This window comes from Lygodium microphyllum, chromosome 6 (genome assembly GCF_053477565.2).
Source record: "Lygodium microphyllum isolate KBCC chromosome 6, Lygodium_microphyllum_v1.1.10, whole genome shotgun sequence".
Classification (NCBI taxonomy): domain Eukaryota; kingdom Viridiplantae; phylum Streptophyta; class Polypodiopsida; order Schizaeales; family Lygodiaceae; genus Lygodium; species Lygodium microphyllum.
Window position 1 is genome coordinate 158283394 of NC_141140.1, and position 10581 is coordinate 158293974.

The following is a 10581-nucleotide window of genomic DNA, read 5'->3' on the forward strand; positions in this document are numbered from 1 at the left end:
GATTTAGTAAGCAAGCATATTTCATTGCATGTAAGAAAATTTTAACAGCATCACAAGCAACACAGTTATTTTTGAAAACTGTTTTTACTAACCATGGATTGCCAAAAGTGATTATTTCAGATCGACATTCTAGATTTTGTAATAATTTTTGGATTACACTGTTTGCAAATCTAGGCACAAAGATTGATTTCTCATCTGCATTTCATCCAGAAACAAATGGACAAACAGAAGCCACAAATAGCAGCATTCTAGATCTTTTACGTGCATACACTATCTCTAAACCTCAGACATGGGACACTCATTTACATTTATTACAGTTTGCATATAACAATACACCACACACATCTACAAAGAAAGCACCTTTTGAAGTCATTTATGGATATAGATTATCTACACCTGTTGCATCTTTGTCTAATAGAATTCAGAGTGCTGATGATATTGCTACTATGCATAACAGTATTTTTGATGAGGTTAAGGATATGATTGCTAAAGCCCAACAATCATATACCAGACAAGCCAACAAGAAAAGACAAGCCATGAATTTCAAAGTTGATGATTATGTTTGGCTTAGAATAGAAAAACGTAGATTACAAAGTGTAGATAGACATCCAGTTGTCAAATTAGCTCCTAGATTCTATGGACCATTTAGAATTATTCATAAGATTAATGATAATGCATTCAAGTTAGAATTACCATCTCATTGGAAAATTCACAATACATTTCACATTAGTTTATTGAGACCATTTAGAGGCCAATTACCTATCCACCATGTTTATAAAAACCCACCTTTATTAGAAGAAGAGACTGAAATACTTGAACCAGAAGCCATCATAGACACTGACTACATGACCACTAGAACTGGCCGAAGGTATTCTAGATATTTAGTAAAATTTAAGAACCATCCTGTAGAGGAAGCACAATGGATGCACGCTAGAGACTTAAATGCTTTCCCCACTCTGTTAGCTCCACATTGAGCTAATAGCAATTGAGGTCAATTGCTATCCCACCCCGAGGGTATGATGCCAGGAGGCATATTCCACGGTGGATTCCGTGCCACGGTGGATTCCGTGAGGTTTTACGGTGGATTCCGTAAACTTAGATGACCGGGGCTCATACACAAAGAGGATTCTTTGTGCGAGAAGTTGATGGGGACGCCTGTCCTTTTCGGGCATTTCATTAATTTAGTGTGTACGTGGGTGATTCCATAGCGGGTGATTCCGCAAAATACATATTAAATTAATAAACGTTTATGAGTTTAGAGTGCGCACTCGTAATAAATTAAGGTTAGGATTTATTTCTAACCAGTTGATTTATTTATGTAGCTGAAGACTGCTAGGTATTCACTTTTGTCAGTTTAATTGTATTATTTTACTAACGATTGTGAATGCTTCAGTTGATGTGTAGAGATAGCAGCAGTGGCGGATGAAAGCATTGGAGTCTAGCGAGTATTCGACCTTTGGTTTATATTTTGATAGGCGCCACGCCTATATTTTGTTATGTCTATTGAGACATTGATTATTGATTATTATTTTGTATGCGCCTATGCGCCCGGATATGTTATTTCTATTTGGACATTGAGATTGGGCGTGCCAGACTCTATGGGCACCGTCCATTAGCTTTATTTTCCTATTTTTGTAGAAAGCAAACTCAAAAGCTAAAAGCTTGTCATATTTTTGTAAATTGGGCTATTATTGAGCATGAAGATGGAAATATACATAAAATACATGCTTTGTGAAGCGCTCACACAAGGCATGGGGGAGATTGAACCCAATTTGTCTCTTGCCTCTTGTCGTGCATTCTTTTACATGGTTTTTTGTGCAAAAAGGTAGAGTTCATTGTTCTTGGGGACCTTCAGGGATTCACTACATGAGCTATCTGCGACCGATCTGCGCACCATTGAAAGACCACAAAGATGGCAACCTTTCTTGGAAATTTCACCATGGCCAAGTTGGAGGCTCATAGGACTTAAAGGGAATTTTGACTAAAACTACTTTCAAGGAAAGCTTCTTCTTGATTCATATTCTCCCTTTCCCTCTCTCTCACTATTGCATAAGTCTCCATAGCCTTGCATAGGCCTCTTTCTTGACTTCACCTCTCTATTGGCTTCTTTAGCACTCATCTTTTGCTACCATTGACTAACAGAAAGCAAATCATGTCCTCACTGTCAGTTTTGGCAAGGCTATCTGGCAGCGACTTCCGATCTCTCACTTCCCAACACCACAAGCACAAGTCAGAATCATCTTCTAACACATCTGCATCTTCTTTTGGCACGCCATAGCGAACGCGGTCCCCCAATGACAACACGCTGCTACAACTAACACACTTTGCATATGGTGGAGTTGTGTGGGAGGCAAAAATTGGGCATCAGCACATTGCTACAACTGACACACTTTGCATATGGTGGAGTTGTGTGGAAGGCAATGATTGGGCATCAGATTCACGATCAAAAGTTATGTCATTGGGCAATCGTAAGGGGATTTTGGATTGAGCCCTCCAGTGCCCTCTGCAAGACGGCATGTCTGGTATGAGATTCATATCTTTTCCCTGACATAGGAGAAGTGCCATTTTCTTTTGGAAGCTAGACCTACAAGCATTATAGCTTCTGAGCCTACGATACCAACGCCAATTGCTTGCTCTCCATCTTTCAATGGAGCATTGAAGAGCCTGGCTATCATGTTTACACATCGATCCTACAATTCAGTGGTGACAGGGTATTCGTCCATGTTGATGTTTTTTTTTTGAGAGAGCCAAGGATAAGCTTGTCGATCTCGGGCTCCATCCAAGGGCTCCATCCAGGCTGTGACGAAGGAGGCCAGGTTGAGGTGTGGGTTCCCATCCAGCATCAGCTCATCGATATCTGATACGCTCCCTCCTTCTTAGTATGCTCGTGATTCAAATAGCTCTACACAACAACAAGTTGCTAAGAAAGTTTCTCCAATGTTGTTTTATTCAGAATCTTATGATGGTCTAAGACCACCCGATTCAAACTATCTACAACATTCTGTTGATGCTCCATGATGCTGAGTAGTTCAAAAACAAGAGATTTTTCTGACTCCTCATAGCTAATAAGGTCACAAAATCTTGGAGCTTTTTAGTGTACTTTTGAAGTTTCCCAAATGGTGTCAGCTCCCTTTGAGCAAATTCCAAGGCACTTGTACAGTTCTTGGCTCGAACAAGCTCAACAAAACGAAGGGTTAAAAGATCAAAGAGAGCATCTTTGTTCTTGAGTAGCAGGTTTGAATCTAGCTAGTTTAGAAGGTCAATAGCTTTTAATGCATCTCCCTTAAGAGCAAAACTATAATTTTTTTTCCATTTGTCAAGCTCTATAGCCCAGTCTGTAGTCCACTCAAGTTGAGGTGTGGGTTCCCATCCAGCATCAGCTCGTCGGCGATCTGATCTGCAGCCTCCTTCACTATCTCATGCTCGGGCATCCGATACCTTGGCAAAGATGTCCACATAGAGCGAGATGCAAAGGTCGAATGTATCCCATTGTCATCTCCATGGTGGTTGTCTGAAGTAGTGCTTAGAACCAAGGGGAATGAGACAAAGAGCCACTTCTCACTGAGGAATCCAAAGGTGATGGAGGGAGTTCTTGCTTTAATATGAAGGCATTGGAGGTAAAAGGACAACCATGAATTCTTTGCAATGGGCAACCACTACCTCTTCCCCAAGCTTAAGCAAGGTATGTCTCATGGGTCTTAGTCTCTCTTCTCCAACCACTTGTTGAGCCCAACCTCTTGCTTGGAGAGATTATTAGGCTGAAGCTATGGATCACCTATTACTTGCCTTCTTCCATTATGCACTTCTTGAAATGGATGCATGACTGAGCACACTTCAAATTTCTTTCCTATTGGCTGCAAATTTAACTCCTAACCCATAATTGTGCTTGGTTTTGATTCTTGATCACTAAGCCAAAAATGGTAAGAAAGGGTAAGTGATGCAATTAGTGATTCACTGATTTGCAGAGGTAACCCCTTTTTGCATCCCATTTTCCTTATTGATCATTAAAGGCCCAATCCTCAATTTGTAATGCACATCATGCTGGTTGCTTAATAATAAATGTCTGCCATGTATATCCTAGGTGAGGAAAAGCCCGATGCTAGGCGAGGTGGCAAGACAAAAGAGGGGTGACCCCCCTTGCCATCAAAGACCCTAAAGGGACGCACAACCCGGCCCGGGGGGAACTTTTCTCACCTCCCGGTGATGTAGAGCTCGAAGTTTCTTGCAGGTGCAGGTACCCTCTTGAAGATCCAAGATATTGACTTGGCAGTGATGTAGATGTATTTGCTGATGTATGGATGTATTATTGGCTCCAAATGTATGAAAAATACTACTAAGGATGTATTTGCAGACATGAGAATACATATGCAGTCAATGGCTATGAATACAATGCTTGGAATGTATGGGAGATGCCTATGCATGGGGAAATCATGCTAAGAGATGTTGATGACATGCTCAGTTTTGGAATAAGCTTGAAAAAAGTGAATTTCATGATTGGGCAATGTATTATGCCATGTGGGATGACCCTTTAGTCATGCATTGACAAGTTGATCCATAGCAACCCCTTTCTTGACCCCCACAAGGTGTTGTAAGCAATTTGCTTGCTTTTACAAAAGTATACCTACTCCCAGAAACTGATGTGCAGGTATTACAGAGTGCCAACAAGTCCTACCAAGGGATTTGATCAGTTTTGGAGATCTATTTGGACTCTACAAGATACTTTTAGGTCAAAATAGGTCTCCTACAGGTGTAGACAGGGTGCTGGATTGCACAATACAACAGTATTTTTCCTATTACAGAATTTTATATATTAAAATTGGGGGCACATTTTATGCTCAGTTTGAAGAGCGCATCCTTGGCTCCGACTTGAACAAAAAACTAGGTCAATCGGAGCTTCCTAGCTCAAGTTACAGGCAAAATAGTGACAGGTGATCTAATGGGACTGCACCTAACCATGGCAAGGAATAAGGGAAAAGCAAAGGCAAATGATGACATCCAGCAACAAATAAGGGATGCACACACCCCGAGGGATGAAACTGACCCTAAGGTGGAATATGAATATTACTCTCATGATGTGGGGAGCCTCAGGGCACTCACTAACACCCTCGGTTCACATGAGACAAGGCATGGTGAGAGGCATCGAGAATCGATGGAAGGCATTGGTCAAATGAACACCACTATGGACACCCTTGATATCCATCTCACTAAGTGGATGGAATTCCAACTGAAAGGGAAGGAACATGAGGGTATGTTGGGTATGCATGCTGAAAGAGTGACTGGCCCATCAGTGAATGCAGCATATATGAACTCCCAAGTTATTTTGGGGAGAGCGGGCATCCCTAACAACACTTTTGAATAGGAAGAGCCTTCACATAGGCAAGAGGAGCCCATGAACAATGGAATGAGGGGTAGTTTCTAGTCATCACAAGGGCCCATGTTATCTATGCGAGTTCAGCCATCTTTTGGCAGGAATTACTCTAACAATGGATCATTTTTGGGCAGCCACATGGATCAGCCTTAGTTTGGATATATGGGACAACCACCTAATCATGAAAGAGAACTGGGAGACAATATTATTTTCTCAAAATTCAATGGTCAATCATCATCTCTAGCTAAACTCAAAGAGTGGCTCTCCAAGCTTGAGGATTATTTTGACATCTTGCCGTGTAGTGATCATCCACTTGGAAGGATTTGCACCCTATCTACACCTGTAGGAAGTATATGCATGGGCTGGATCCCCAACTCTCGGCTGATGTTTTAGCTCAAAATCCATCGGATTTGTTCAAAGCTATTGAGGTGGCTGAGAGATACTCTTGTAACTATCGCCAGGATGCTTCATTTCATCATGGACAACAAAGAGGAGCATCTCAGTAAGTGTTTGGGGCAAGTTATAGTGGTGGTAATGCACCAGTGTTCTCAAAATGTGACCTATGGAGTCACATTTTGGGCAGCAAAGGGGTACTCTAAGGCCGGGACAGTTTGGGGCAAGTTATGGTGGTGGTAATGCACCATTCAACACTCCTAAGATCCCCACATATCCCACTTTTAATGCCTCAAGAACACAAAGTAATTTCAGGACACCAAACAGCCTGAGAATGGATAATAGGCAAGGGGACAACAAGAATAAAAATGCTTCAGCCTTTGGCAGTGCAAAGTTCATTCCCATGGATTTGTATAAAGAAAGAAAGGAAAAAGGGCTTTGTTTCAAGTGTGGTGAGAAGTATACAACTGATCATGCCTCAAAATGTGTTTTTAGAAACACTAAGGCATGGGTTCACAACATGTTGGTATTTGAGGACTCAGAGGAGGACCCTGAGGATGCACATGCTTTTATGATGACTGCTGAAACGGATGATGCTGATGAATTTGGTCAAGAAGAGTTCTTTGATCCAACTAACTCTTTTCCTTTTGACTCCGGTGGTCATGTATCATAGGATATGGGTAGAAAGAATGAACTACATGTTGAAATACATGCTGCCACTATTTATAACATATCTATGGATGCTTGGACAAGATCTAGAAACCCTAATACATTGCATATTAAGGGAAAAGTTCATGGGAAGGATGTGTTTATAGTTGTAGATAGTGGTATCACTCATAGTTTCATTAATAGAGAAGTCATGGACAAGCTAAAGTGTTTTCCCATTGATTTATAGTAGCCATTGAAGGTACAAGTTGCCAATGGGGATGAATAAATTAGCACTCAAGTATGCCCTACTATTCATATTTAGCTTGCTGAAAATTTTGGACAACAAATGAATTTAATTGCATTGGAAATGGGCCTATAGATGTTGTCTTGGATTGTGATTGGCTGAAAACTTTGGCCACTATAACCATGGATTTTTCCTTGCTGTATATGGAGTTTGTTAGTGCGGGATAGCTCATTCACTTGTAGGGAATTCAAAATAACATTGAATTTCAGCTCATTACCAGCAAACAACTCAAGAAAGAGTTCAAGAGACAGTCCCAAATATTTGTATTGTAGTCAAATAAAGAAAATTCATATTAGTCCACTAAAACAATAAAGAATTCAGCATTGAGCGCTCTTTTAGAAGAGTACAAGGACCTCTTCCAAGTACCTACAACACTACCCCCTAATAGGGCGGTTTATCATCCCATATATTTGGAGCCTCACTCAAAGCTTGTGAACAAGCCATCTTATAGATTGTGTAGGTGTGAAAGAGAAGAAGTTGCCAAACAAGTCAAAGAATTACTAGACATGGGATTTATTGAGCCTAGTTCTTCACTAGTTATTGGTCAAAAAGAAGGATGGATCTTTCAGGATGTGCATAGACTACAGGGATCTTAATAAGATCATTGTGAAGAACAGGTACCCCATTCCACGCATAGATGACTTGCTAGATGAGCTCAAGGGGGTAAGTACTTTACAAATATAGATTTGAGGTCAGGCTATCACCAGATCCGCATGAGGGTAGGGGATGAGGTCAAAACAACATTTCAGACTGATCGAGGGCTTTATAATTTCTTGGTTATGTCTTTTGGGTTAACTAATGCACCGGCCACCTTTCAAAGCTTAATGAAAAAATACTTCAGCCCTTTCTTTTCAAATTTGTATTGGTTTTCTTTGATGGCATCCTCATCTATAGTAGATCACTAAAGGATCACCTTTGGCATATGAAGCAGGTGTTTGATGTATTGAGGCAGCATAGACTCTTTGCCAAGGAGACAAAATGTTATTTCATGGAGACAAAAGTGGAATACCTGGGGCACATTGTTAGTGAAGATGGAATTAGGGTTGATCCTAAGAAAGTGCAGTGTATAAAAGACTGGCCCACACCTGCAAATACCACTTCACTTAGAGGATTTCTTGGTCTCTCATCATTCTATCGCTGATTCATTAGGCATTATGTCACTATTGTGGCTCCCTTGACTGATAGGCTTGAGAAAGAGGTTGTGGGAGCTTTCACTCAACCGCCAAGACCCCCGGACCGCTTATTGTTTCAAGCGTCCCAAGCCGAGCACTAATGGCTACCTCTCACATAACCGACGCGCCATCCATATCTACGGGTGTAGTGAGCTTACCTCTGTGCCATTCGAGTTACCTCCTCTCCCGCGCACTTCGGTAGCTCCACAATCCAAGTGCAAGCTTCAAGCAAGCTCAATCCTCCCGCTCCAAGCTCCAAGCTCCATTACCGCGAGCAAGAGAAGAGAAGAGAAGAGAAGAGAAGAAGAGAGGAGAAGATGGAGAGCTTCTCCTCCTCGGTCCCTCACCCTCACACACTCACTCCCTCACACTCTCACACTCCCTCTCTCAAGCACAAGCTCAAGCAAGCAAGAAGAAGAAGAAGAAGAAGAAGAAGAGGAGAGCTACTTTTGGCCACACACAAGAATGAGCTTCTCATTCACTTTTCAACTTTATATACAAAACCCTAAATCCCTTTTGGGCGGTCATCCCCTTTTTCCCTTTTTTACATAGCCGGCCATAGCCCATGCCCTTTTTCCCATTGTCCTTCTATCTTCCTAGCTTCCTTTCCACCGCCCATCTACATTTACAAATTGCATGGGTGAGAGCCCGGCGCTCTTTTACAAGATTTCAGGGTGCGCCTTTTTATTTTAAAATGTGCCTTTCCCCTTTTGCCTTTGCCTTGGACTTTTGAGGTTGCCCTTGCACTTTTGGCCTTTTCTCATTTTCTTTCTTCAGTCGGGCTACCTATTTTCCGCCTTTGCCCTGCGTCTTTTCCACTTCCTTTTGCTTTCTTCGTGTTGGGGTTAACATTACCCCCTCCTAGATGAGTGTCAGTCCCATGGCACTCACCGTCGTAGGTAGCAGGTTGTAGCATGCACCGAAGACGTCGGTGACAAGGACGCCGGTGGTTTCCGTGAAGGAGTGTTGGTGGTGGTGTGGTAGAAGGTCCTGGGGGCCTGTTGGCGGCCAAGGTGGCTGGTGGACGGTTGTTGGAGTTGGTGGTAGGGCTATTCTATGTTGGGGATTGCATTGATGGCTAGCACAAGTGTTGGTTTGTTGGGGATTCTGGACATGACGATTTTTTGCGGGCTTGTCGGATAGTAAGGGATAAGCATTCGAAGTTGGGTGTCGGTAAAGAGCGATTGAAATTTCGTTGGAGGCTTCAATACCTGCAATTTGAAAACCTCTCGTGTGATCTCTCCCTAAGGGGTAGTGCTAGTCTTCTTATCGTGCACAAGACATATTTGATTAGTTTGGGAGACAGGTCGAACTCTAAGCAAGCTGAGAGTATTGTCCTGCACTTGAGGACCCAAATTGTGGATATACTTCGGTGCAAATATTATGTGAGTGCTCGTGCATACTTAGATATTACGTAGTTAGAAGACCGTGGGCTAGTTTCTCATAACAATGTGTGGATGAAGCAAAGTTGTCCATGTTGAGAAGAAGTACACGTGAAGGTATATGAGACATCCTTTGCATTGTGACTGCACGACGGAGCATAATTGAATACAGGGACACCGCACTTTCAGTAGCTGGAAACTATTGGACTTGCTTGATGAGTACAATGTACTTTTCATGGCCAATCGTGCGGTGTTTATCACCACTGATTGCAATGGTACTAAGGCAGAGTGCAAAAGGAAATTGTGCAAATGGGTCAGGGTGACAGGTCTAACCCTAGGTGAGACAAGCTCCTCAGGTATATCCTGCCCTTGATGTGCCCTGAACAATTGTGGGTGATTGTAAGGGGCTAGGGGACTAGGGACGAAGCCGGTTGACCAAGGTCACCAGACGTACCTAATTTGAGGACCCCTAGGTACTGTGCTATGATCGTGGGTGCTTCTTATTTTTCCATTCACTTCTTTTTCTTTTCTTTTCTTTTCTTTTCTTTCTTTTCTTTTCTTTTTTTTTTTTGTCTGAGTACAACCATTACAATATGTTGAGGCTATCAGCCTTTCAATGGGTTGGAAAATGTCAAGCTTCGAAGGCTCAGAAAATGAATAGTACAATGATGATGGTGCCCTAGCCTCGCTGTTAGAGAAGCAATTGGCGAAAGGGGGAGATACACTTGAGATATTGCAACCCTCCTTGCGGCACATCCGATGTTGATGCAATTGAGGTAACGACTGCCGTGATCCAACTATAGAGCCTGACCTAGAAAGGGGGCGTGGCCTAGGAATGTTTTGTGGGCCATGCAATGTGGGCGATTGGCAAGGGTGCTTTCGGCAGCGTAGCTTTGCTGCGGCTCGTTGTGGGGTTGTGGGTGTTGCGGTGATTGGGCATTGAGCATTTTCGCACAAGGACCTGTATTATCCTGCATCCACTTGTCGCTTCATGAGAGCATATGCATTGTGTATGCCGCAACTATAATAAACCAGTGCAATGCAAGGAGACATCACTTATTTGAATTCTATGGTGTTGACTAGATATTTATCACCTACGCTTGATTAGCTTTTTCTTTTGCTAAAGATGTAGCATATATTAAACGCAGATATGATAAGTTCATACAAGTCACGAACATATCAACACTTAATAAGTCGGAAACACTTAACCATTTAAAAGCAAAAAGTCCTGGCCAGTTATCATTTGATAAGCCCCTTGTGCATTATGGGCTACTCGATTTGTACGAGGCGGGGAGAGTCTGGATGGTCGGATGA

The 10581-nt window shown here is 42.3% G+C and overlaps 1 pseudogene; it reads right to left on the minus strand.

Moving 5' to 3' along the window:
• Positions 1-2842: 2842 nt before the first annotated feature.
• Positions 2843-3502, minus strand: LOC148035333 (uncharacterized; annotated as a pseudogene).
• Positions 3503-10581: the final 7079 nt, after the last annotated feature.